We start from the raw sequence: 27362 nt of genomic DNA on the forward strand, positions 1-27362 counted from the left end.
GTTCCAGCCCCATTTCCCTGGGAGCACGGCCTCCTCCCGGCACCAAGCCTCTCCGTGGCCTGGCTGGGACCCTAGGGGCTAGCTAGTCCCCAGGTGGGTGGATATCTGCTGGGTCCCAGCTGTCTGAGAGTCAAGACTAGGGGGCAGAGGTTACTGCTCAACTAAAGGCAGGCAGGAAGAGCCCTGCTATAGGGCCACACTGCAGCTGCTCCCCTGGGGGAGAGGATGGGGGAGGCTGGGTATAGGGGCCAGATATGCCCCATACAGAAGGTTCGGCTGGTCAGAGCAAGGATCAGTGAGAATCTCCCTGGGGCAGGGTCATTTCTGAGGAGGTCGTGGATCCCCTGGGTGGGGAGATGTAATTCCCACAGTGGGGACGGGGGAAGGGAGGGTCCCTGGCTCCACACAGAGCATCCTGCCAGAGCGACCCTGTATCCAATCCCATCCCACCCCCTGGGATCCCCAGGAAGGGGCACGCGGCAAAGAGCCTCCCTGCAGGGACGTGCTCAGGGCCTTGGACTCACCAGCGGCTGCTGTTGGGCTCCGTCCACCTGGGCCGATGCCCCATCACGCGCTGCCACCGCGCCGGGACCCTCCATGCCCAGCGGCTGCTGCAGGATGGGCCCAGCCAGGGCTGCCCCGGCCAGCGCCAGAACCAGCAGCAGCCACAGACGCCTCATCGTCCCCTCGGGCTGCATCTCCTTGCGGGACTCTCGGGCTGTGCCACAGATTCGCCTGGGAGAGGGGCCTCGGGTGGGGCTGGGGGTTGTGTGAGCCACTGGTGGGTGCGAGAGGTTTTTAACCAGCTTTTCCTTCTCCCGCATGGGGAAGTACCTTGGGGGTTAAGGAATCTCCTTTCTCCCCCCTTCCCCCAGAGAAACAGGAAAGGGCCTCGTGTGCAATACACAGAAACTGCCACTTAACGGATCTCTCCAGCAGGTTTCCTCCCCGCATGGAAACCTGGAGCAAGAACTAATTTGTCACGTCGCCCATAGACCCTGGGCCCGGGCAGCCCCCTCCCCGGGGGTGTTTAGGGGGGTGGGCGTGAGGGGCAGGATGGGTCAGGACAGGCTGTTCTGTCCCGTTACTCGTACGTGATACTTTGTCTCTCACACTGAGCCATCAGCCCCGACAGTCACCACACGGCACCTCCAGGGCGTCGGATCAGCCCAGTGTTAAAGGAGTCAAAGCCGTGGGGCCCCCACCTGTCACATGGCAGAGCTGCTCAGAGCCCCCGGGGCTGGAACGAGGCGTCCCGGGGTGATGTGAGGGAAAGGGGGGCTGAGGGGGACTAGTAAGGTGTGTGTGTGTGTTTTATCCCCCTGGGTGTGCAGCCCTGCTCTGAACAGGGTTAGACACCACAGTGCTCAAAACACCGGCCCCCTCCCGCACCCCTGTCTGTTCTCCCTCTAGTCTCACCACCAGGCGGAGCCGAACCCGGGGTAGAGAAAGGGGGAAATTCGAACAAAAATCTCAGTGTCAACCCCCCTCTTGCCTGCCTGAGGGAAGGTCAGTCCCTGTGAGCCCTGGGGATCCCCACACCTCTGTGTGTACCACGTACAGCCTTGTGTGTGCACAAGGGAGGGGAGGAGAGGGAAACGCCAGTAAAGGTTTAATTACATGAACTCTTTTGCTGTGTTCAGTGCAACTCTGCTTCCATTTCCTGCTCAGGGCTTTGCTGAAGTGCGTTGAGCTTCCTGCGCCACTGGGAAGATTTTCCAAACTGACTGGTGAGTCTGTGGGGGCAGCCAAGCTGCCTGTGGGGGCTGAGATGTGTCTGAATATCACGTACCTCGATGGCGTCTGGAGCTGGGCACCCAAACTGCTGAGTCACTTTTGGAAATCGTGGGTGTCCAGAAGTGGGGTTAAAGTTCAGAGCTAGTGGATGTGCCGTGTGGCCGCACAGCCATGGAGAAATTAAGGGCAAATATTTCCCAAGTGGTCGTGGATTTGGGCTGTTTCAGTTTCTGGGTTTCCCAATTACAACACCTAGAGCCTGATTGTCTGAGTCTCCTGAGCAGCCCCCTCCTCCCGCTCAGCCCTTCGGGAGCCCAGACCCTGCATGTGTCAGGAGGGGACCCTATGAACTAAGAGAGCCAAAGGTAGTGGGCACACCGGAAAATGTTGGCCTAGAGACGACTCAAAGACTTTAATCAAACGGATGACAAGGCCCCTTTAGTGTCTGTTCCACCCCCTTTGTGATTGGGTGCTGGGGAGGGTGGGAGAGATGAGACCAGGACACCTCGTGTTGTTAAACAGCAGCCCCTCCCACCGGGCAGGAAGTGACATCAGTTGGCTCCAAACAGGGTCAGGTCAGTGGCCCATCCGTGCTGGTGGCCGACCTGCCGTGGTGCCGGCCAGGCCCTGCTACTTCAGAGGAAGGAAACTTGGTACCCCGGAGCAGTCAGGGCTGTACATGGGGGATTCCCTTGCTGAGAAATGCCCCCCACCAAACCCACGCTTGCCACTGGCTGAGCTGGGCAGGGTCCCTCCGGGCGCAAAGGGAGCGCAGCAGGCCTGGGTCTCCCTGGGAAAATGAGAAGGGACACCTGCCTCCTTCCCTGGCGGCAGCCCCAGGACCCTCCACTTACCCACCCACTGGGCGACCTGCCCCCAGCACCCCCTGCCGAGCTCTCAGTGGCCACTGCCAGCCCCCTGGCAGATCCTCCCTGCCCCACTTTTAAAAGTGATGGGACCATGGCCCCCTGCCCCCTTCTGCCCCCCGATTCTGGAGCCCCTGCGATGGGCACTGGGAGAGAAGTCGTCTCCCCACCTCCAGGGAGCCAGGCTCAGAGGTTCCTGCTTTTATTGGTGCGAGTGATTAACTGCAAAACACACGGGAAGGTCCAGGCTCAGAAAACGGGTTCATCACCCAGCACGGAGGGACTGAGCCTCCCACGACTTCCCCAGCTGAGACAGTTCAGCCTTTCCAGCTTCCCCTTCTGACGACACCAGCTATGGCTGAGTACATGCCGTGTCTCCAAACGCTGATCTGCGGCCACACGGCCCGTCTCACTCTCGCGCCCTGAAACACACACGGGCGAGACACAGCGCTAGGGGCTGGAGGAGCTGAAGGCACCGGCCTGTTCCATGGCTGCCCCCTCCAGGCTGGCACTAGAGACCCTGGGTGTGGGTCCCAGCCCGCCCAGGCTGCGAGGCAGCGAGTCTGGGAGAACCACAGGGACTGTCAGTGTCCGGCAGCCTCAGCCCAGAATCCCCTTTGCATTGGTCCCAGCCGAGCCCCACCTCCTCCCCACAAGACTCTTCAGCCGACAGGGGGCTGTGCCCACTGATCTGCTGTGCCCAGACCCTGTCTGTATGGCAGTGGGGGGTCCAAAGTGGGCCCTGCCCTGCCTGGCTCAGCCATGGGCCCTGCTCGGCCTCTGTCCCCCGGAGACGTGACAGGGGCTGGGCACTGGGCGTTGTCTGGGATCCCAACATGTAGGAACCTGGGGCAAAGCAGGAACCTCCCAGCTACAGATCCCCTCCCCCGCCCGGGGAGAGGGTGGGGGGAGGCTGGGTCCAGGGGCCGGGTCTGCCCCATACAGAAGGTTCGGCTGGTCAGGGCAGGGGTCAGGGAGAATCTCCCTGGGGCAGGGTCATTTCTGGGGAGGCCGTGGATCCCCTGGGTGGGGCGATGTAATTCCCACAGCAGAGTTGGGGATAGCCCTGCGAGAGCGACCCTGTATCTGATCCCATCCCACCCCCCGGGGACCCCAGGAAGGGGCACGTGGCAAAGAGCTTCCCTGCAGGGACTTGCTCAGGGACCTGGACTCACCGTCCGCTGCTGTTGGGCTCCGTCCACCTGGGCCGACGCCCCATCACGCGCTGCCACCGCGCCGGGACCCTCCACGCCCAGCGGCTGCTGCAGGACGGGCCCAGCCAGGGCTGCCCCGGCCAGCGCCAGAACCAGCAGCAGCACCAGCCACAGACGCCTCATCGTCCCCTCGGGCTGCGTCTCCTCCTGGGACTGTGGAGCTCTGCTACCACTTCCCCTGGGAGAGGGGCCTCGGCCTCGGGTGGGGCTGGGGGTTGTGTGAGCCACTGGCGGGTGCGAGAGGTTTTTAACCAGCCTTCCCCTCTCCTACCCGCGGAGGAACCTTGGGGGTTAAGGAACTTCCCCCCCCCCTGCCCTCCCAGGGGAAACAGGAAAGGGCCTCGTGTGCAATACACTGAAACTGCCACTTAACGGATCTCTCCAGCAGGTTTCCTCCCCGCATGGAAACCTGGAGCAAGATAATTTGTCACGTCACCCTTAGACCCTGGGCCCGGGCAGCCCCCTCCCCGGGGGTGTTTGGGGGGGTGGGCGTGAGGGGCAGGATGGGTTAGGACAGGCTGTTCTGTCCCGTTACTCGTACGTGATACTTTGTCTCTCACACTGAGCCATCAGCCCCGACAGTCACCGCACGGCACCTCCAGGGCGTCGGATCAGCCCAGTGTTAAAGGAGTCAAAGCCGTGGGGCCCCCACCTGTCACATGGCAGAGCTGCTCAGAGCCCCCGGGGCTGGAACGAGGCGTCCCGGGGTGATGTGAGGAAAGTGGGGCTGAGGGGGGCTAGTGAGGTGTGTGAGTGTGTTTTACCCCCCAGGGTGCACAGCCCTGCTCTGAACAGGGTTAGACATTGGCCCCCTCCTGCACCCCTGTCTGCACTCCCTCTATTCTCACCACTGGGCGGATCCAACTAGGGAAGGGGGGAAATTTGACCAAAAATCTCAGTGTTGAACTCCTCTTACCTGGCTAAGGGAAGGTCAGTCCCTGTGAGCCCTGGGGATCCCCACATCCCCGTGTGTACCACGTCCAGCCTTGTGTGTGCACGAGGTGGGGGGTGGTGGTGGGGAGGAGGTGAGGGCAGCACCAGTAAAGGGTTAATTACATGAATGCTTTTGGCTGAGGCAGCAGGTGCTGCAGCCTGTGTGTGTTCAATGCGACTCTGCTCCCATTTCCTGCCCGGTGCCAGGGAGCAGTTCAGGGGAAAAGACCCTGGGGATTACAGTGGATGAGAAGCTGGATATGAGTCAGCAGTGTGCCCTTGTTGCCAAAAACTCTAACAGTATATTGGGCTGCATTAGTAGGAGCACTGCCAGCAGATCGAGGGAAGGGATTATTCCCCTCTATTCGGCACTGGTGAGGCCACACCTGGAGTATTACGTCCAGTTTTGGGCCCCCCACTACACAAGGGATGTGGACAAATTGGAGAGAGTCCAGCGAGGGCAACAAAAATGATCAGGGGGCTGGAGCACATGACTTACAAGGAGAGGCTGAGGGAACTGGGGTTATTTAGTTTGCAAAAGAGAAGAGTGGGGGGGGGATTTGATAGCAGCCTTGAACTACCTGAAGGGGGGTTCCAAAGAGACTGGAGCTCAGTTGATCTCAGTGGTGGCAGATGACAGAACAAGGAGCAATGGTCTCAAGTTGCAGTGGGGGAGGTCTAGGTTGGATATTAGGAAACACTATTTCACTAGGAGGGTGGTGACGCACTGGAATGGGTTACCTAGGGAGGTGGTGGAATCTCCATCCTTAAAGGTTTTTAAGGCCCGGCTTGACAAAGCCCTGGCTGGGATGATTTAGTGGCCGTGGATTTTGGCTGTTTCATTTTCTGGGTTTCTCATTTGCGACACCTAGAACCTGATTGTCTGAGATTCCTGAGCAGCCCCCTCCTCCCGCTCAGCCCTTCGGGAGCCCAGGCCCTGCATGTGTCAGGAGGGGACCCTATGAACTAAGAGAGCCAAAATTCCTGGGCACGTTGGAAAATGTTGGCCTAATGGCAGGATTCAGAGACTTTAAAGAAATGGCCGATAAGGCCCCACTAATGTCTGTTCCGCCCCCTGTGCGACAGGGCGCTGGGGAGGGTGGGAGAGATGAGACCAGGGACACCTCGTGTTGTTAAACGGCAGCCCCTCCCACGGGGTAAGCAGTGACATCAGTTGGCTCCAAACCGAGGCAGGCCAGTGGCCCATCTGCGTTGGTGGCCGACCTGCAGTGGTGCCAGCCAGGCCCTGCTGCTTCAGAGAAAGGAAACTTCTCTAGTGCCCAGTTCAGTCAGTGCCCCCCTCCACCCATGGGCCAACGAGCAGCTGCTGCCCTGCCAGCTCTGGGGCAGACCCTCCTGCCCCACAACCTGATGCCCATCGCACAGCCCCTGGGAGGTGGGTCTATTGGCGCTGACTCCATGGGTGCTCAGGGGCTGGAGCACACACAGGGAAAAATTGGTGGGTGCTCTGCACCGACTGGCAGCCAAGCTCCCACCCCAGTTCACCTCAGCTCCCCTCTGCCTCCTCCCTGAGCGCCATGTCCCGCTTCTCCTCCCAGCGCTTGCCACCACAAAACAGCTGTTTCGCAGCGTAACAAGCTGTGGGAGGAGGGGAGGAGTGGGAACGCGCACGCTCGGGACGAGGCGGGATTTGGGGAAGGAGTCCCAGAGGGGCAGGGAGGCGGAGTTGGGGTGAGGACGTTGGGAAGGGGTTGGAATGGGGTGAGGCTGGGGCTGAGGGGGTCAAGCACCCACCGGCGCGGGAGAAGTTGGTGCCTAGGGTGGTGCCATTGGCAACACAGGCCAGGGAGGGGTCCCCAGCACTGGGAGGCCAGGGGAGCCTGGCTTCTCCTAGAGATTCATCCACCCCATGTCCCCTTGAGCAAAGACCCTGCCCTGCGCCACCTCATGGCCTGGCTGGGAGCCGGGAACCGGCCACTCCTTCGGTGTCAGGACACGGGCCAGGTCCCAGCTGTCAGAGTGGAGGCGGGGCCAGGCCTGGTGCTACCCATGGGAAGGCGGGAGGATCCCGGCTCCATGGGCCTCGCTCCAGCTGTGCTGGGGATGCAGCCTTATCCCCCACTGGAGGGGCGGGGAGGGGGTTACTGCAGCAGCTGGGAGCTCTGGGCTGCCTACGGGACCCTGCTCTGCGCCCAGTGGTGAGCTCCAGCCGGTTCGCACCGGTTCACAGGAACCGGTTGTTAAATTTAGAAGCCTTTTTAGAACCGGTTATTCCAGGACAACCGGTTCTAAAAAAGCTTTTAAATTTTACAAAGGCTCAGGCAGCTGTCCACCCGGCCCCAGCCCCAGCCCCAGCCCCAGCTCACCTCCCCCTGTTCCCTGAATGCTCCACCCTCCTTCTCCTCCCCCTCCCCTGCTTCCCGCAAATCAAATGTTCGCGGGAAGCCTGAAACAAGGAGCAGGCAGGTACGCCGGGCGCGGGAGGGTGGGGGTGGGGCGCAGACGCACGGAGGGCTCTGGGAGGCACGGCGTGTGGGCCAGTCCAGCTCCCCTGGACCCGGCCGAGCGGCTCGGCCCGGCTCAGGGAGTCGGGCCCTGCAGCGCCAGTCCTGGTGCTGGCCGAGTGGCTCTGACCCATCTGAGGGAATTGGGCCCCGCGCCGGTCCCGGTGCTGGCCAAGTGGCTCTGACCCATCTCAGGAATTGGGCCCGCGGTGCCGGTCGGTGCTGGCCAAGTGGCTCCAGCCCATCTCAGGGAGTCGGGTCATGGCACTGGTCCCGGTGCCGGCCCAGCAGCTCCGGCCCGGCCCTGCCCGGCTCAGGGAGTCGGGCCCCGCGGCGCTGGTCCCGGTGCTGGCCGAGCGGTTCCGGCCTGGCCCGCCCAGCTCAGGAGTCGGGTCAGCGGTGCGGTCGAGGTCAGGCCCCAGGAAGTGTGGTAAGGGCAGGGAGGGTGTACAGTCGGTTGTGGGGGTTGGATAGGGGTCGGGCGGTCAGAGGGCAGGGAACAGGGGGATTGAATGGGGGCCAGGGTCCCGGGGGGCAGTCAGGAAGGAGCAGGGGTTGGATGAGGTGCGGGGGCAGTCAGGGACAGAGAGAAGGGGTGGTTGGATGGGTCAGGGCTCCCGGGAGGCCATCAGGAATAAGAGGAGGGGTTGGATGGGGCAGCAGGGGGCAGTTAGAGGACAGGGACGGTGGGTGGATGGGGCCGGGGTCCGGGGGGGGGGGTGACAAGGACCGTGGGGGGTGGGGTGGGGCCGGAGTCCCGGGGGTGGGGGGGGCACGACCCCCTCATGGGGTGAGGAGGAGGGAACCGGTTGTTAATATTTTGACAGCTCAGCACTGCCTGCATCCCGTGGAGCCGGGGCCGTCAGGAATGAGGGAGCCAGGCTCAGAGGTTCCTGCTTTTATTGGTGCGAGTGAATAAATGCAAAACACACGGGAAGCTCCAGGCTCAGCAAAGCGGGTTCATCGCCCGGCACGGAGGGACTGAGAATCCCACGACCAACAGGGCCCAGTCGTGGCCTCTGCCTGCGGCGCTCAGCAGGGGCTGGGGATTTCTGTATCCCGCAGCCAGCAGCAAGATCACTCCTGGCGTGTAACCTTGGCCAACAGCTCAGCAGCGCTGGGGAACAGGTGCGGGAGGGGAGGCCGGCTGGGCCCAGCCAGAGGGGAGTGACCGGTGGTGCCGTCCTCCCAGCTGAGATGCCTGTTCAGCCTTTCCATTTTCCATCTCTGATGACTAGGCCTATGTCTGAGAAACTGCCTAGATTCCAGGATCTGAAGTTCTGCGGCTGCGTCCCGTCTCACTCTCGCTCCCTGAAACACACAGGCGAGACACGGCGCTAGGGGCTGGAGGAGCTGGAGGCACCGGCCTGCTCCATGGCTGCCCCCTCCAGGCTGGCACTAGAGACCCCGGGTGTGGGTCCCAGCCCGCCCAGGCTGCGAGGCAGCGAGTCTGGGAGAAGCACAGGGCCTGCTCATTCCATCTCCCCTCCCTCTGTTGCTCCCTCTCCCCCACTCTTGCTTGTTTTCACCCGGCTGGAGCACGGGGTTGGAGTGTGGGAGGGGATGCAAGCTCCAGCTGGGGGTGCAGGCTGTATGGCTGGGTCATAGGGGACCTGGGGGTTCCAGACTAGGGCTGAGGGGTTCATTGTGGGAGGGGGCTCTGGGCTGGAGCAGGGGGTTGGGATGTGGGATCTGGGTGGGAGTTTGGGTGCAGGAGGGTCTCTGGGCTGGAGAAGCGGATTGGGATGTGGGTTCTGGGAGGGAGTTTGGGTGCAGAAGGGTCTCCGAGCTGGAGCAGGTGGATGCAATGTGGGAGAGGGTGTGGGTTCTGGGAGGGAGTTTGGGTGCAGGAGGGTTTCTGAGCTGGAGCAGGTGGATGCAATGCGGGAGGGAGTTTGGGTGCAGAAGAGGGTTCGGAGCTGGGTTAGGGAGTTGGTGTGTGGGAGGGGGTGCAGGGCGCGGGCTCTGAGTGGTACTTTCCCGTGAAATAGCAGCCGGCAGGTCGCTCCAGCTCGGGGGCAGCCAGGTGATTCTGTGTTCTGTCTCTGGCGGCAGGCGCTGCCCTCACAGCTCCTCCTGGCCGTGGTTCCTGGCCAATGAGAGCTGCGGAGCCCCTGTGGCCGCCCGTACACCCAGGAGCTGGAGGGACATGCCAGCTGCTTCCCAGGAGCTGCGCTGCGGAGCCGGGCAGGGAGCCTGCCAGCCCCACTGCGCCACCAACCAGACTTTTAACAGCCCAGTCAGTGGTGTTGACCGGAGCCGCCAGGATCCCATTGCATTGCATTGGTCCCAGCTGAGCCCGTCTCTTCCTAGTGCGGGCCGCGCCCACTGCTCTGCTGTGCCCAGGCCCTGTGTGTATTGCAGTGGGGGGCTCGAGAACAGGCCCTGCTCAGCCTCTGTCCCCTGCCGCTATGACTGGGCCCTGGGCAGTGTCTGGGCTCCCAGCGTTTAGGCGTCTGAGGGCAAAGCAGGAAACTCCCAGCTGGGGCTGGGCAAGGGAGAGATTTAACCACATCTGCAGGGAGAGTGACGGGGTGGGGTGGGGAGAAGCGGGAGGCATTAACTCACCACGGCAAACTCTCAGTGGCTGAGCAGGTGGGGATTCAGGCCGGGCGCTGACGCTCCACAGGGGCCGAGAGCGAATTACCCTGTGGTTGGGGTGACACTCACCGCACGCCCAGCAGGGCGCCCTGCAGCCGGGACGTCTCACACTCCCCCTGGCGGTTCCGGGCCGGCTTCTCCCCATTGTCCCCCCTCTCTCAACCCTTGGCCTCCTGCCCCCGAACGCACAGGCCCGAATTGGAGTCTGGCTCCGGGGCCCAGCTTGTGATTCCTGCTCTGCAGAGCCCCTTGCCCGGAGCTGATGAGGAGCTGGCGGCCGATCCACCGGCTCAGCCCTCCCAGCTACAGCTGCCCTGTCCACAGGGAGAGGATGGGAGAGGCTGGGTCCAGGGCCGGGTCTGCCCCATACAGAAGGTTCGGCTGGTCAGGGCAGGGGTCAGTGAGAATCTCCTGGGACAGGGTCATTTCTGGGAGGCCGTGAGAGTATTCTCTTTCTGTTCTGAGCCAATGCCTGCATGAAATGCATCTGCAGATTGTGGAATGAAGGATCCACTATCAGGCTGATGTTTTGCTGGCTGGGGAGATGTAATTCCCACAGTGGGGACGGGGGGAGGGAGGGGCCCTGGCTCCACACAGAGCATCCTGCCAGAGCGACCCTGTATCCGATCCCATCCCACCCCCCGGGGATCCCCAGGAAGGGGCACGCGGCAAAGACCCTCCCTGCAGGGACGTGCTCAGAGCCCTGGACTCACCGGCCGCTGCTGTTGGGCTCTGTCCACCTGGGCGGCGCCCCATCACGCGCTGCCACCGCACCGGGACCCTCCACACCCAGCGGCTGCTGCAGGACAGGCCCAGCCAGGCAGCCCGGCCAGCGCCAGAACCAGCAGCAGCACCAGCCACAGTCGCCTCATCGTCCCCTCGGGCTGCGTCTGCTCCTGGGACTGTCAAGCTCTGCTACCACGTCCCTGGGAGAGGGCCTCGGCCTCCGGTGGGGCTGGGGTTGTGTGAGCCACTGGCGGGTGCGAGAGGTTTTAACCAGCCTTCCCCTCTCCCACATGGGAGGTACCTTCACCTTGGGGTTTCGGGACCTGCTTCCCTCCCCGCCAGAGAAACAGGAAAGGGCCTCGTGTGCAATACACTGAAACTGCCACTTAACGGATCTCTCCAGCAGGTTTCCTCACCGCATGGAAACCTGGAGCAAGAACTAATTCGTCATGTCGCCCATAGACCCTGGGCCCGGGCAGCCCCCTCCCCGGGGGTGTTTGGGGGGGAGGGGCAGGATGGGTCAGGACAGGCTGTTCTGTCCCGTTACTCGTACGTGATACTTTGTCTCTCACACTGAGCCATCAGCCCCGACAGTCACCACACGGCACCTCCAGGGCGTTGGATCAGCCCAGCGTTAAAGGAGTCAAAGCCGTGGGGCCCCCACCTGTCACATGGCAGAGCTGCTCAGAGCCCCCGGGGCTGGAACAGGCGTCCGGGGTGATGTGAGGAAACTGGGGCTGAGGGGGGCTAGTGAGGTGTGTGAGTGTGTTTTACCCCCCTGGGTGTGCAGCCCTGCTCTGAACAGGGTTAGACATCGGCCCCCTCCTGCACCCCTGTCTGCACTCCCTGTATTCTCACCACTGGGCAGATCCAAATAGGGAAGAGGGGAAATTTGAACAAAAATCTCAGTGTTGAACCCCTCTTACCTGGCTAAGGGAAGGTCAGTCCCTGTGAGCCCTGGGGATCCCCACACCCCCGTGTGTGCCACGTCCAGCCTTGTGTGTGCACGAGGTGGTGGGGAGGAGGTGAGGGCAGCACCAGTAAAGGGTTAATTACATGAATGCTTTTGGCTGAGGCAGCAGGTGCTGCAGCCTGTGTGTGTTCAATGCGACTCTGCTCCCATTTCCTGCCCGGTGCCAGGGAGCAGTTCGGGGCTGTGCTGAAAAGACCCTGGGGATTACAGTGGATGAGAAGCTGGATATGAGTCAGCAGTGTGCCCTTGTTGCCAAAAACTCTAACAGTATATTGGGCTGAGTGTATATTTTGGGCCCCCCACTACAGAAGGGATGTGGACGAATTGGAGAGAGTCCAGCGGAGGGCAACAAAAATGATCAGGGGGCTGGAGCACATGACTTACAAGGAGAGGCTGAGGGAACTGGGGTTATTTAGTCTGCAGAAGAGAAGAATGAGGGGGGATTTGATAGCTGCTTTCAGCTACCTGAAGGGGGGTTCCAAAGAGGCTGGAGCTCGGTTGGTCTCAGTGGTGGCAGAGGACAGAACAAGGAGCAATGGTCTCAAGTTGCAGTGGGGGAGGTCTAGGTTGGATATTAGGAAACACTATTTCACTAGGAGGGTGGTGAAGCACTGGAATGGGTTACCTAGGGAGGTGGTGGAATCTCCATCCTTAAAGGTTTTTAAGGCTCGGCTTGACAAAGCCCTGGCTGGGATGATTTAGTGGCCGTGGATTTTGGCTGTTTCATTTTCTGGGTATCTCATTTGCGACACTTAGAACCTGATTGTCTGAGATTCCTGAGCAGCCCCCTCCTCCCGCTCAGCCCTTCGGGAGCCCAGGCCCTGCATGTGTCAGGAGGGGACCCTATGAACTAAGAGAGCCAAAATTCCTGGGCACGTTGGAAAATGTCGGCCCAATGGCAGGATTCAGAGACAGGCAGGGCCCCCACCTGTCACATGGCAGAGCTGCTCAGAGCCCCCGGGGGTGGAACGAGGCGTCCCGGGGTGATGTGAGGAAAGTGGGGCTGAGGGGGGCTAGTGAGGTGTGTGAGTGTGTTTTACCCCCCATGGTGTGCAGCCCTGCTCTGAACAGGGTTAGACATCGGCCCCCTCCTGCACCCCTGTCTGCACTCCCTGTATTCTCACCACTGGGCGGAGCTGTACCTGGGGTAGGGAAAGTGGGAAATTCAGACAAAAAATCTCAGTGTCGACAATAGCAGGCAGGACTGTATCACTCCATTCCTGCTGCAAAGTCAGGGAGAGAAAGGCACAGGATGGGCTTAGGAGTGCTCCGTCCAGTTTCCCACTCTGCCACCCGCTCCCTGGGTGACCTCGAGCGAGTCCCTTCATCTCTTGGTGTCTCAGTTCCCAGTCTGTGAAATGGGGATAATGATTGTTCTTTCCTCCCACCCTTTGTTGGTCGAGTGTGTTTGGACTGTAAGCTCTTTGGGGCAGGGGGTGTCTCTTTGCATGTGCAGGTACGTCCCGCAGTGCAACAGGGCCCTGATCTCAGTGGTTGGCTATAAGGTAAAGACCTTTGAGGATCAGGGCCCGAGTGCTATTGTGGGAAATTCAGACAAAAAATCTCAGTGTCGACCCACCTCTTGCCTGTCTGAGGGAAGGTCAGTCCCTGTGAGCCCTGGGGATCCCCACACCCCCGTGTGTACCACGTCCAGCCTTGTGTGTGCACCAGGGAGGAGAGGAGGCGAGGGCAGCACCAATCAAGGGTTAATGACCTGAATGCTTTTGGCTGAGGCAGCAGGTGCTGCCGCCTGTGTGTGTTCAATGCGACTCTGCTCCCATTTCCTGCCCGGTGCCAGGGAGCAGTTCGGGGCTGTGCTGAAAAGACCCTGGGGATTACAGTGGATGAGAAGCTGCACATGAGTCAGCAGTGTGCCCTTGTTGCCAAGAACGCTAACAGCATATTAGGCTGCATTAGTAGGAGCATTGGCAGCCGATCGAGAGAAGTGATCATAGAGGTTTTTAAGGCCCGGCTTGACAAAGCCCTGGCTGGGATGATTTAGTTGGGGATTGGTCCTGCTTTGAGCAGGGGGTTGGACTAGATACCTCCTGAGGTCTCTTCCAACCCTAATCTTCTATGATTCTATGAAGCGCATTGAGATTCCTGCGCCACTGGGAATGGTTCTGTGTGATAAAGCCAGAGGCCAAGATTTTCCAAACTGACTGGTGAGTTTGGGGCACAACTTTATCTGCCCTACAGGGCCCAGCCATTCCAAGTGTGGGGGCTGAGACGTGTCTGAATATCACGTACCACGAAGGTGTCTGGAGTTGGATACCCAAACTCATGAGCCACTTTTGTAAATCATGGCTCTCCAGTCGTGGGGTTAAAGGTCAGAGCTAGAGGACAGGGCACATAGCCCCACAGCCATGGAGAAATTAAGGAAAAAAATTTCCATAGTGACCGTGGATTTTGGCTGTTTCAGTTTCCATGTTCCCCACTTGCGACATCTAGAACCTGACTGTCTGAGATTCCTGAGCAGCCCCCTCCTCCCGCTCAGCCCTTCAGGAGCCCAGGCCCTGCATGTGTCAGGAGGGGAACCTATGAACTAAGAGAGCCAAAATTCCTGGGCACAGTGGAAAATGTCAGCCTAATGGCAGGACTCAGAGACTTTAAAGAAATGGCCGATAAGGCCCCACTAATGTCTGTTCCGCCCCCTGTGCGACAGGGCGCTGGGGAGGGTGGGAGAGATGAGACCAGGGACACCTCGTGTTGTTAAACAGCAGCCCCTCCCACGGGGTAAGCAGTGACATCAGTGGGCTCCAAACCGAGGCAGGCCAGTGGCCCATCTGCGTTGGTGGCCGACCTGCCGTGGTGCCAGCCAGGCCCTGCTGCTTCAGAGAAAGGAAACTTCTCTAGTGCCCAGTTCAGTCAGTGCCCCCCTCCACCCATGGGCCAACGAGCAGCTGCTGCCCTTCTAGCTCTGGGGCAGACCCTCCCTGCCCCACAACCTGATGCCCATCGCACAGCCCCTGGGGAGGTGGGTCTATTGGCGCTGACTCCATGGGTGCTCAGGGGCTGAAGCACCTGCAGAGAAATATTAGGAGGTGCTCAGCACCCACTGGGCTGGGGGGGGCTGCCAATCATCCGTTCAGAGGCTGGCCCTGCAACCCCATCAGCTCTTCAGTGTCTGTTCTGACGATCAGCTGCAGAGAGGACTGCCCCGCCACTCGCTCCTCTCTGCTCTTAAGGCAGGAGAGGGCAGAAAGGAGGGGCGGGGGGGGCGGGAGACGCTCCTGGGAGCGAGTCTTGGGCAAGGGCGGCTCCAGGCACCAGCACGCCAAGCGCGTGCCTGGGGCGGCAAGCCACGGGGGGCGCTACGCCGGTCACCGCGAGGGCGGCAGGCAGGTTGCCTTCGGTGGCATGCCTGTGGAGGGTCTGCTGGTCCCACGCCGGGGACCTCCGCAGGCTGCTGCGAATCCAGCGGGACCGGGACCTCCGCAGGCAAGGCCCGATGGCAGCCTGCCTGCCGTGCTTGGGGCGAGAAAATACCTAGAGCCGCTCCTGGTCTTGGGGAGGGCCGGCGGGGATGGGAAGAAGTGGACTGGTGGTGGGGTCTCGGGAGAGGCGAAGCCAGGGTGGGGCACCCATTGGAAAAACCAAAGCTCAGCACCTCTGGGTGGCTGCATAGGCGCCGACTCCATGGGTGCTCTGGGGCTGGAGCACCCACAGGGAACAATTGGTGGGTGCTCTGCACCCACTGGCAGCCAAGCTCCCCACCCCAGTTCACCTCAGCTCACCTCTGCCTCCTCCTCTGAGCGCACCGTGTCCCCACTTCTCCTCCCAGCGCTTGCCACATAAAACAGCTGTTTCGCAGCGTAACAAGCTGTGGGAGGAGGGGAGGAGTGGAGCAGCGGCACGCTCGGGACGAGGCGGGGATTTGGGGAAGGAGTCCCAGAGGGGCAGGGAGGCGGAGTTGGGGTGAGGACGTTGGGAAGGGGTTGGAATGGGGGTGAGGCTGGGGCTGAGGGGTCAAGCAGCCACCGGCACCGGGAGAAGTTGGTGCCTATGGGTGGGTGCCATTGGCAACACAGGCCAGGAGGCGTCCCCAGCACTGGGAGGCCAGGGAGCCTGGCTTCTCCCTAGAGATTCATCCAACCCCATGTCCCCTTGAGCAAAGACCCTGCCCTGCGCCACCTCATGGCCTGGCTGGGAGCCGGGGAACCGGCCACTCCCTTCGGTGTCAGGACACGGGCCAGGTCCCAGCTGTCAGAGTGGCGGCGGGGCCAGACCCTGTTGCTACCCATGGGAAGGCGGGAGGATCCCGGCTCCATGGGCCTCGCTCCAGCTGTGCTGGGGATGCAGCCTTATCCCCACGGGAGAGGGGCGGGGAGGGGGTTACTGCAGCGGCTGGGAGCTCTGGGGTGCCTACGGGGCCCTGCCCTGCGCCCCTTGGAGCCGGGGCCGTTGGGAATGAGGGAGCCAGGCTCAGAGGTTCCTGCTTTTATTGATGCGAGTGAATAAATGCAAAACACGGAAAGCTCCAGGCTCAGCAAAGCGGGTTCATCGCCAGGCACGGAGAGAATGAGCCTCCCACGACCAACATGGCCCAGTCGTGGCCTCTGTCCGCAGCGCTTGGGAGGGACTGGGGGCTCCCGTACCCGACAGCGAGCAGCAAGCTCATGCTTTTTAGGGCCGGATTCACACTGGTGTAAATCAGGAGTGACTCCAGTGAGGTCATGGGAGATACATGGGTGTAAAACCAATGAGGGGAGAATCAGCAGACGTTCTCTGTAGCATGTGATGCCTGGAAAGGGGTGTTTGCAGCCGAGTGGCTGGCACACACAGCTCTGGCGATCCGAGGCAGGGACGTGCAGGCCTGAAATGCTCCCAGCTCGAGGGGCTGGTTCCAGCAGCAACAAGCTTATTGCTCATTGCTGAAGTGGTGACAGGGCCGGCTCCAGACCCCAGCGCAACAAGCACGCGCGTGGGGCGGCATTTGCCGGCAGGGGCGGCAGATTGGGCGGCGGACCTGCCGCGGTGCGCCTGCGGGAGGTCACGGAGCCAGGACGACGGGACCTGCCGCAGGCATGACTGCGGAGGGGGCGCCTCTCCCGCGGCTCGGCTGGACCTCCCGCAGGCGTGACTGCGGACGGTTCGCTGGTCGCGCGGGTCGGCTGGACCTCCCGCAGGCATGACTCAACCGCAGCCGCCGGACCAGTGAACCGCCTGCAGCTGCGGGAGGTGCAGCCGAGCCGCGCGACTAGCGGACCCTCACCAGTCAAGCCTGCGGGAGGTCCGCTGCTCCCGGGGCTCCGGGGCGCCTCCCGCGCATGCCTGCTTGGGGCAGCAGAATATAATGAGCCGTCTCTGTGTGGTAATATAGTGTCAGGCAGCCAGGTCTCGATGGGTCACACCCGCTGAATATGGTTCGGTTTCTCGGTCCCTGTGCAGCCCTTTTCACTCTCACTCCCTGCAACAAATGAATTGGAGAGAGCAAGAATTTAGAGAGAAGAGTGAACAAGTGGGCACGGGGCAAGGAAGCGTTTAAAAGCACCAGCCCAGACTGGTTTCCAAAGTGCCCTCCTCCCCTCCCCTCCTTTCCAGAGGCTGGGCCGAGGCCTGGACTCTGTGGTCTCTGCTGATCTAAATGAGCACAGGTGCAGTGGCTTCTAGACAGCTGACACAATCCTCCTCTTCCAGCGGTGGCGGCCTAGCCACAGATGGAGCGTTAAAGTCCTTACAGGAGTCTTTCGAGCTGGTATAGTCTCCGGAGAGAAGTGGGAGAATGTGGGCAGCGGGGCTCTGGAGCAGCCGCTGCTGCAGCTCCCACTGCTGCGGCAGGAGGAAGCGGCCAAGCACGTGGCACGCGGCGGCTGCGGCTATGGTGCCCGGGCCCGAACCCCCCGAGCCCGGGCCTGCTGTCGCGTCTGGGCTGGCTGCCCAGCTGGTGCAATCCCGCGGCGGAGGTATTGGCAGCCCAGCCCTGTTCGTTCCCCTGTGGGACCCGACCAGGATGGAGCGGGGGGCTGGGGCCTGCTTCCCCCACTCCGGGGCCGCCCGTGAGATTGCACCAGCTGAGCAGCCAGCCCAGACGCAACTGGCCAGGGGCTGGGTGCAGGGTGCGCCCTGCTGGGTTCCCACAGCAGGCCCGGGTTCGTAGGCGCCAGAGCCACAGCCGCCGAGCTTGGCCAGCGGCCGCTTCCTCCCCCCGCGGCAGTGGGAGCTGCAGCAGCGGCTGCTCCCGAGTCCCGCTGCCCAGGTGAGGAGAACAGCCGCCGCCTGGCCCCGTGGGCCACCCCCTACTCTCCCTCCAGGTACCGCGCTGGACTCACACTCACCCCGGCCCCGCGCTCCCGAGTCTCCCGGGCCTCCCTCCAGCGCTTGTGGAGGGAGGAGGACTCGAGGTGGAGGATTTTTTTGCTCTGCCGCCATTTTTTTCCCTTCTGTCTCTGCCCCCGCCCCGCCCCCCTGCGTCCCGATATTTGACCTGGGTGATCTGGTCACCCTAAGAGGTTACTGCTTGACTAAAGGCAGGCAGGAGGAGCCCTGCTATAGGGCCACACTGCAGCTCCTCCCCTGGGGGAGAGGATGGGGGAGGCTGGGTATAGGGGCCAGATCTGCCCCAAACAGAAGGTTCGGCTGGTCAGGGCAGGGATCAGTGTGAGAATCTCCCTGGGGCAGGGTCATTTCTGAGGAGGTCGTGGATCCCCTGGGTGGGGAGATGTAATTCCCACAGTGGGGATGGGGGGAGGGAGGGTCCCTGGCTCCACACAGAGCATCCTGCCAGAGTGACCCTGTATCCGATCCCATCCCACCCCCCTGGGATCCCCAGGAAGGGGCACGCGGCAAAGATCCTCCCTGCAGGGACGTGCTCAGGGCCTTGGACTCACCAGCGGCTGCTGTTGGGCTCCGTCCACCTGGGCTGGCGCCCCATCACGCGCTGCCACCGCCGGGACCTTCCACGCCCAGCGGCTGCTGCAGGATGGGCCCAGCCAGGCAGCCCGGCCAGCGCCAGAACCAGCAACAGCCACAGTCGCCTTATCGTCCCCTCGGGCTGCATCTCCTTGCGGGACTCTCGGGCTGTGCCACAGATTCCCCTGGGAGAGGAGCCTCGGCCTCGGGTGGGGCTGAGGGTTGTGTGAGCCACTGGCGGGTGCAAGAGGTTTTAACCAGCTTTTCCTCTCCCGCATGGGGAGGTACCTTGGGGGTTAAGGAACCTCCTTTCTCCCGCCTCCCCCAGGGAAACAGGAAAGGGCCTCGTGTGCAATACACTGAAACTGCCACTTAACGGATCTCTCCAGCAGGTTTCCTCCCCGCATGGAAACCTGGAGCAAGAACTAATTTGTCACGTATCAGAGGGGTAGCCGTGTTAGTCTGGTTTTGTAGAAGCAGCAAAGGATCCTGTGGCACCTTATAGACTAACAGACGTTTTGCAGCATGAGCTTTCGTGGGTGAATACCCACTTCGTCGGATGCAAGCAGTGGAAATTTCCAGGGGCAGGTGTGTATATATAAGCAAGCAAGAAGCAAGCTAGAGATAACGAGGTTAGATCAATCAGGGAGGATGGGGCCCTGTTCCAGCAGCTGAGGTGTGAAAACCAAGGGAGGAGAAACTGGTTCTGTAATTGGCAAGCCATTCACAGTCTTTGTTTAGTCCTAAACTGATGGTGTTAAATTTGCAGATGAACTGGAGCTCAGCAGTTTCTCTCTGGAGTCTAATTTGTCACGTCGCCCTTAGACCCTGGGCCCGGGCAGCCCCCTACCCGGGGTGTTTGGGGGGGGTGGGCGTGAGGGGCAGGATGGGTTAGGACAGGCTGTTCTGTCCCGTTACTCGTCACGTGATACTTTGTCTCTCACACTGAGCCATCAGCCCCAACAGTCACCACACGGCACCTCCAGGCGTCGGATCAGCCCAGTGTTAAAGGAGTCAAAGCCGTGGGGCCCCACCTGTCACATGGCAGAGCTGCTCAGAGCCCCGGGGCTGGAACAGGCGTCCGGGGTGATGTGAGGAAAGTGGGGCTGAGGGGGGCTAGTGAGGTGTGTGAGTGTGTTTCACCCCCCATGGTGTGCAGCCCTGCTCTGAACAGGGTTAGACACCACAGTGCTCAAAACACGGGCTCCATCCTGCACCCCTGTCTGTTCTCCCTCTAGTCTCACCACCAGGCGGAGCCGAACCCGGGGTAGAGAAAGGGGGAAATTCAAACAAAAATCTCAGTGTCGACCCCCCCTCTTGCCTACCTGAGGGAAGGTCAGTCCCTGTGAGCCCTGGGGATCCCCACACCCCTGTGTGTACCACGTCCAGCCTTGTGTGTGCACAAGGGAGGGGAGGAGAGGGAAACGCCAGTAAAGGTTTAATTACGTGAACTCTTTTGCTGTGTTCAGTGCGACTCTGCTTCCATTTCCTGCCCGGTGCCCGGGAGCAGCTCAGGGCTTTGCTGAAGTGCGTTGAGCTTCCTGCGCCACTGGGAAGATTTTCCAAACTGACTGGTGAGTCTGTGGGGGCAGCCAAGCTGCCTGTGGGGGCTGAGACGTGTCTGAATATCACGTACCTCGATGGCGTCTGGAGCTGGGCACCCAAACTGCTGAGTCACTTTTGGAAATCGTGGGTGTCCAGAAGTGGGGTTAAAGTTCAGAGCTAGTGGATGTGCCGTGTGGCCGCACAGCCATGGAGAAATTAAGGGCAAATATTTCCCAAGTGGTCGTGGATTTGGGCTGTTTCAATTTCTGGGTTTCCCAATGACGACACCTAGAGCCTGATTGTCTGAGTCTCCTGAGCAGCCCCCTCCTCCCGCTCAGCCCTTCGGGAGCCCAGACCCTGCATGTGTCAGGAGGACCCTATGAACTAAGAGAGCCAAAGGTAGTGGGCACACCGGAAAATGTTGGCCTAGAGACGACTCAAAGACTTTAATCAAATGTATGACAAGGCCCCTTTAATGTCTGTTCCACCCCCTTTGTGATTGGGCTCTGGGGAGGGTGGGAGAGATGAGACCAGGACACCTCGTGTTGTTAAACAGCAGCCCCTCCCACCGGGCTGTAAGTGACATGAGTTGGCTCCAAACAGGGTCAGGTCAGTGGCCCATCCGTGCTGGTGGCCGACCTGCCGCGGTGCCGGCCAGGCCCTGCTACTTCAGAGGAAGGAAACTTGGTACCCCGGAGAAGTCAGGGCTGTACATGGGGGAATCCCCTGCTGAGAAATGCCCCCCACCAAACCCACGCTTGCCACTGGCTGAGCTGGGCAGGGTCCCTCCGGGCGCAAAGGGAGCGCAGCAGGCCTGGGTCTCCCTGGGAAAATGAGAAGGGACACCTGCCTCCTTCCCTGGGGGCAGCCCCAGGGCCCTCCACTTACCCACCCACTGGGCGACCTGCCCCCAGCACCCCCTGCCGAGCTCTCAGTGGCCACTGCCAGCCCCCTGGAAGATCCTCCCTGCCCCACTTTTAAAAGTGATGGGACCATGGCCCCCTGCCCCCTTCTGCCCCCCGATTCTGGAGCCCCTGCGATGGGCACTGGGAGAGAAGTCGTCTCCCCACCTCCAGGGAGCCAGGCTCAGAGGTTCCTGCTTTTATTGGTGCAGTGATTAACTGCAAAACACACGGGAAGGTCAGGCTCAGAAAACGGGTTCATCACCCGGCACGGAGGGACTGAGCCTCCCACGACTTCCCCAGCTGAGACAGTTCAGCCTTTCCAGCTTCCCCTTCTGACGACTCCAGCTATGGCTGAGTACATGCCGTGTCTCCAAACGCTGATCTGCGGCCACACGGCCCGTCTCACTCTCACACCCTGAAACACACACGGGCGAGACACAGCGCTAGGGGCTGGAGGAGCTGGAGGCACCGGCCCGCTCCATGGCTGCCCCCTCCAGGCTGGCACTAGAGACCCTGGGTGTGGGTCCCAGCCCGCCCAGGCTGCGAGGCAGCGAGTCTGGGAGAACCACAGGGACTGTCAGTGTCCGGCAGCCTCAGCCCGGAATCCCCTTTGCATTGGTCCCAGCCGAGCCCCACGTCCTCCCCACAAGACTCTTCAGCCGAAAGGGGGCTGCGCCCACTGATCTGCTGTGCCCAGACCCTGTCTGTATGGCAGTGGGGGGTCCAAAGTGGGCCCTGCCCTGCCTGGCTCAGCCATGGGCCCTGCTCGGCCTCTGTCCCCCGGAGACGTGACAGGGGCTGGGCACTGGGCGTTGTCTGGGATCCCAACATGTAGGAACCTGGGGCAAAGCAGGAACCTCCCAGCTACAGCTCCACCCCCCTGCCAGGGGAGAGGGTGGGGGGAGGCTGGGTTCAGGGGCCAGGTCTGCCCCATACAGAAGGTTCAGTTGGTCAGGGCAGGGGTCAGGGAGAATCTCCCTGGGGCAGGGTCATTTCTGGGGAGGCCGTGGATCCCCTGGGTGGGGAGATGTAATTCCCATAGCAGAGTTGGGGTTTGGGAGGGTCCCTGCCAGAGCGACCCTGTATCCGATCCCATCCCACCCCCCGGGGATCCCCAGGAAGGGGCACGTGGCAAAGCCTCCTGCAGAGACGTGCTCATGGCCTGGGCCAGGACTCACCGGCCGCTGCTGTTGGGCTCCGTCCACCTCGCCCGACGCCCCATCACGCTGCCACCGCGCCGGGACCCTCCACGCCCAGCGGCTGCTGCAGGATGGGCCCAGCCAGGCTGCCCGGCCAGCGCCAGAACCAGCAACAGCACCAGCCACAGTCGCCTCATCGTCCCCTCGGGCTGCGTCTCCTCCTGGGACTGTCGAGCTCTGCTACCACTTCCCCTGGGAGAGGGGCCTCGGCCTCGGGTGGGGCTGGGGGTTGTGTGAGCCACTGGCGGGTGCGAGAGGTTTTTAACCAGCCTTCCCCTCTCCTACCTGCGGAGGGACCTTGGGGGTTAAGGAACTTTCCCCCCCCCACAGGGGAAACAGGAAAGGGCCTCGTGTGCAATACACTGAAACTGCCACTTAACGGATCTCTCCAGCAGGTTTCCTCCCCGCATGGAAACCTGGAGCAAGAACTAATTCGTCATGTCGCCCATAGACCCTGGGCCCGGGCAGCCCCCTCCCCGGGGGTGTTTGGGGGGGGGGGTGAGGGGCAGGATGGGTCAGGACAGGCTGTTCTGTCCCGTTAATCGTACGTGATACTTTGTCTCTCACACTGAGCCATCAGCCCCGAGAGTCACCACACGGCACCTCCAGGGCGTCGGATCAGCCCAGTGTTAAAGGAGTCAAAGCCGTGGGGCCCCCACCTGTCACATGGCAGAGCTGCTCAGAGCCCCGGGGCTGGAACAGGCGTCGGGGTGATGTGAGGAAACTGGGGCTGAGGGGGGCTAGTGAGGTGTGTGAGTGTGTTTTACCCCCCCATGGTGCACAGCCCTGCTCTGAACAGGGTTAGACACCACAGTGCTCAAAACACCAGCTCCATCCTGCACCCCTGTCTGTTCTCCCTCTAGTCTCACCACCAGGCAGAGCCGAACCCGGGGTAGAGAAAGGGGGCAATTCAAACAAAAATCTCAGTGTCGACCCCCCTCTTGCCTGTCTGAGGGAAGGTCAGTCCCTGTGAGCCCTGGGGATCCCCACACCCCCGTGTGTACCACGTCCAGCCTAGTGTGTGCACCAGGGAGGAGGAGAGGAAATGCCAGTAAAGGTTTGTGACGTTATTGATATAAATGGGGACCATATAGGACATGGTTGCAACCAAGGTCCTGTAGTTGCACCAAATCTCAGGTAAAGGGGGTCATATAAGGTGTCTTAGACCAGGTTATGGGTTGCTGGTTATGATTATGCTGTCTGTGTGCATGTATCATTTTTAGTAGAAGTTATGTATATTGGCTCTATACTGTCTGTATTTCAAGTTGGTGATGTGCTTCTGGGTGATATCCCAGACAAGCTGGTGTTAGCTCTGCTTAGCCTGATTGATGGCCCATTAAGGACCATCAGCTACACAATTGACCCATGGAGAGAAGGCAGACACGCCTTGTGACTCAGCGAAGTATGCAGGACTGGCCCATGTGACTCCAGACCCCATTTTTGCTGTAATTTTCCACAGTGGGGACAAAGAGATTCTTACACCTGGAAAAGCCTATATAAGGCTGATGCATCATCTCCATCTTGTCTTCAATCCTGCTTCATACCTCTGGAGGACTTTGCCACAAACTGAAGCTCTGCACAAAAGGACTGACCGACCCATCCCAGCGGGATGTTCTCCAGAGACTTAATCTGAACTTGCAGTTTACTCCATCACTGCTGCAAGCCTGAACTAAGAACTTTGCCATTACTGTATGTAATTGATTCCATTTAACCAATTCTACCTCTCATCTCTACCTTTTTCCCTTTGTAAATAAACCTTTAGATTTTAGATTCTAAAGGATTGGCAACAGTGTGATTTGTGGGTAAGATCTGATGTGTATATTGACCTGGGTCTGGGGCTTGGTCCTTTGGGATCGAGGGAACCTTTTCCTTTTATTGGGGTGTTGGTTTTCATAACCATTCATCCCCAGGACGAGTGCACTGGTGGTGATGCTGGGAGACTGGAGTGTCTAAGGAAATTGCTTGTGTGACTTGTGGTTAGCCAGTGGGGTGAGACCAAAGTCCTTTTTGTCTGGCTGGTTTGGTTTGCCTTAGAGGTGGAAAAACCCCACCCTAGGGCTGTGACTGCCCTGTTTGAGCAATTGGTCCTGATTTGGCACCTCAGTTGGGTCCCGCCAGAACCGCATCGTCACAAGGTTTAATTACGTGAACTCTTTTGCTGTGTTCAGTGCGACTCTGCTTCCATTTCCTGCCCGGTGCCCGGGAGCAGCTCAGGGCTTTGCTGAAGTGCGTTGAGATTCCTGCGCCACTGGGTATGGTTCTGTGTGATAAAGCCAGAGGCCAAGATTTTCCAAACTGACTGGTGAGTCTGTGGGGGCAGCCAGGCTGCCTGTGGGGGCTGAGACGTGTCTGAATATCACGTACCTCGATGGCGTCTGGAGTTGGGCACCCACACTGCTGAGTCACTTTTGTAAATCGTGGCTCTCCAGAAGTGGCGTTAAAGTTCAGAGCTAGTGGCCGCACAGCCATGGAGAAATTAAGGGCAAATATTTCCCAAGTGGCCGTGGATTTTGGCTGTTTCAGTTTCTGGGTTTCCCAATGACGACACCTAGAGCCTGATTGTCTGAGTCTCCTGAGCAGCCCCCTCCTCCTGCTCAGCCCTTCGGGAGCCCAGACCCTGCATGTGTCAGGAGGGGACCCTATGAACTAAGAGAGCCAAAAGCAGTGGGCACACCGGAAAATGTTGGCCTAGAGACGACACAAAGACTTTAATCAAACGTATGACAAGGCCCCTTTAATGTCTGTTCCACCCCCTTTGTGATTGGGCGCTGGGGAGGGTGGGAGAGATGAGACCAGGACACCTCGTGTTGTTAAACAGCAGCCCCTCCCACCGGGCAAGAAGTGACATGAGTTGGCTCCAAACAGGGTCAGGTCAGTGGCCCATCCATGCTGGTGGCCGACCTGCCGTGGTGCCGGCCAGGACCTGCTACTTCAGAGGAAGGAAACTTGGTACCCCGGAGCAGTCAGGGCTGTACATGGGGGAATCCCCTGCTGAGAAATGCCCCCCACCAAACCCACGCTTGCCACTGGCTGAGCTGGGCAGGGTCCCTCCGGGCGCAAAGGGAGCGCAGCAGGCCTGGGTCTCCCTGGGAAAATGAGAAGGGACACCTGCCTCCTTCCCTGGTGGCAGCCCCAGGGTCCTCCACTTACCCACCCACTGGGCGACCTGCCCCCAGCACCCCCTGCCGAGCTCTCAGTGGCCACTGCCAGCCCCCTGGCAGATCCTCCCTGCCCCACTTTTAAAAGTGATGGGACCATGGCCCCCTGCCCCCTTCTGCCCCCCGATTCTGGAGCCCCTGCGATGGGCACTGGGAGAGAAGTCGTCTCCCCACCTCCAGGGAGCCAGGCTCAGAGGTTCCTGCTTTTATTGGTGCGAGTGATTAACTGCAAAACACACGGGAAGGTCCAGGCTCAGAAAACGGGTTCATCACCCAGCACGGAGGACTGAGCCTCCCGACTTCCCCAGCTGAGACAGTTCAGCCTTTCCAGCTTCCCCTTCTGACGACACCAGCTATGGCTGAGTACATGCCGTGTCTCCAAGCGCTGATCTGCGGCCACACGGCCCGTCTCACTCTCGCGCCCTGAAACACACACGGGCGAGACACAGCGCTAGGGGCTGGAGGAGCTGAAGGCACCGGCCTGTTCCATGGCTGCCCCCTCCAGGCTGGCACTAGAGACCCTGGGTGTGGGTCCCAGCCCGCCCAGGCTGCGAGGCAGCGAGTCTGGGAGAACCACAGGGACTGTCAGTGTCCGGCAGCCTCAGCCCAGAATCCCCTTTGCATTGGTCCCAGCCGAGCCCCACCTCCTCCCCACAAGACTCTTCAGCCGACAGGGGGCTGTGCCCACTGATCTGCTGTGCCCAGACCCTGTCTGTATGGCAGTGGGGGGTCCAAAGTGGGCCCTGCCCTGCCTGGCTCAGCCATGGGCCCTGCTCGGCCTCTGTCCCCCGGAGACGTGACAGGGGCTGGGCACTGGGCGTTGTCTGGGATCCCAACATGTAGGAACCTGGGGCAAAGCAGGAACCTCCCAGCTACAGATCCCCTCCCCCGCCCGGGGAGAGGGTGGGGGGAGGCTGGGTCCAGGGGCCGGGTCTGCCCCATACAGAAGGTTCGGCTGGTCAGGGCAGGGGTCAGTGAGAATCTCCCCGGGGCAGGGGCATTTCTGGGGAGGCCGTGGATCCCCTGGGTGCGGAGATGTAATTCCCACAGCAGAGTTGGGGATAGGGAGGGGCCCTGCCAGAGCGACCCTGTATCCGATCCCATCCCACCCCCCGGGGACCCCAGGAAGGGGCACGTGGCAAAGAGCTTCCCTGCAGGGACTTGCTCAGGGACCTGGACTCACCGTCCGCTGCTGTTGGGCTCCGTCCACCTGGGCCGACGCCCCATCACGCGCTGCCACCGCGCCGGGACCCTCCACGCCCAGCGGCTGCTGCAGGACGGGCCCAGCCAGGGCTGCCCCGGCCAGCGCCAGAACCAGCAGCAGCACCAGCCACAGACGCCTCATCGTCCCCTCGGGCTGCGTCTCCTCCTGGGACTGTGGAGCTCTGCTACCACTTCCCCTGGGAGAGGGGCCTCGGCCTCGGGTGGGGCTGGGGGTTGTGTGAGCCACTGGCGGGTGCGAGAGGTTTTTAACCAGCCTTCCTCTCCTACCCGCGGAGGAACCTTGGGGTTAAGGAACTTCCCCTGCCCTCCCAGAAACAGGACAGGGCCTCGGGTGCAATACACTGAAACTGCCACTTAACGGATCTCTCCAGCAGGTTTCCTCCCCGCATGGAAACCTGGAGCAAGATAATTTGTCACGTCACCCTTAGACCCTGGGCCCGGGCAGCCCCCTCCCCGGGGGTGTTTGGGGGGGTGGGCGTGAGGGGCAGGATGGGTTAGGACAGGCTGTTCTGTCCCGTTACTCGTACGTGATACTTTGTCTCTCACACTGAGCCATCAGCCCCGACAGTCACCGCACGGCACCTCCAGGGCGTCGGATCAGCCCAGTGTTAAAGGAGTCAAAGCCGTGGGGCCCCACCTGTCACATGGCAGAGCTGCACAGAGCCCCGGGGCTGGAACGAGGCGTCCCGGGGTGATGTGAGGAAACTGGGGCTGAGGGGGGCTAGTGAGGTGTGTGAGTGTGTTTTACCCCCCTGGGTGTGCAGCCCTGCTCTGAACAGGGTTAGACATCGGCCCCCTCCTGCACCCCTGTCTGCACTCCCTCTAGTCTCACCACTGGGCGGATCCAAATAGGGAAGAGGGGAAATTTGAACAAAAATCTCAGTGTTGAACCCCTGTTACCTGGCTAAGGGAAGGTCAGTCCCTGTGAGCCCTGGGGATCCCCACACCCCCGTGTGTACCACGT

General features: G+C 61.0%; 1 long non-coding RNA gene across 1 annotated transcript; it reads right to left on the reverse strand.

Annotated features, from left to right (window-relative positions):
- Positions 1-16914: 16914 nt before the first annotated feature.
- Positions 16915-26651, reverse strand: LOC120399031. The gene is made up of 3 exons (XR_005594891.1): positions 26385-26651; positions 18346-18372; positions 16915-16925 (listed from the first exon to the last, which is right to left on the reverse strand). It is a non-coding gene; the product is annotated as an uncharacterized LOC120399031 (long non-coding RNA).
- Between the last annotated feature and the right edge of the window lie 711 nt (positions 26652-27362).

This window comes from Mauremys reevesii, linkage group 2 (genome assembly GCF_016161935.1).
Source record: "Mauremys reevesii isolate NIE-2019 linkage group 2, ASM1616193v1, whole genome shotgun sequence".
Classification (NCBI taxonomy): domain Eukaryota; kingdom Metazoa; phylum Chordata; order Testudines; family Geoemydidae; genus Mauremys; species Mauremys reevesii.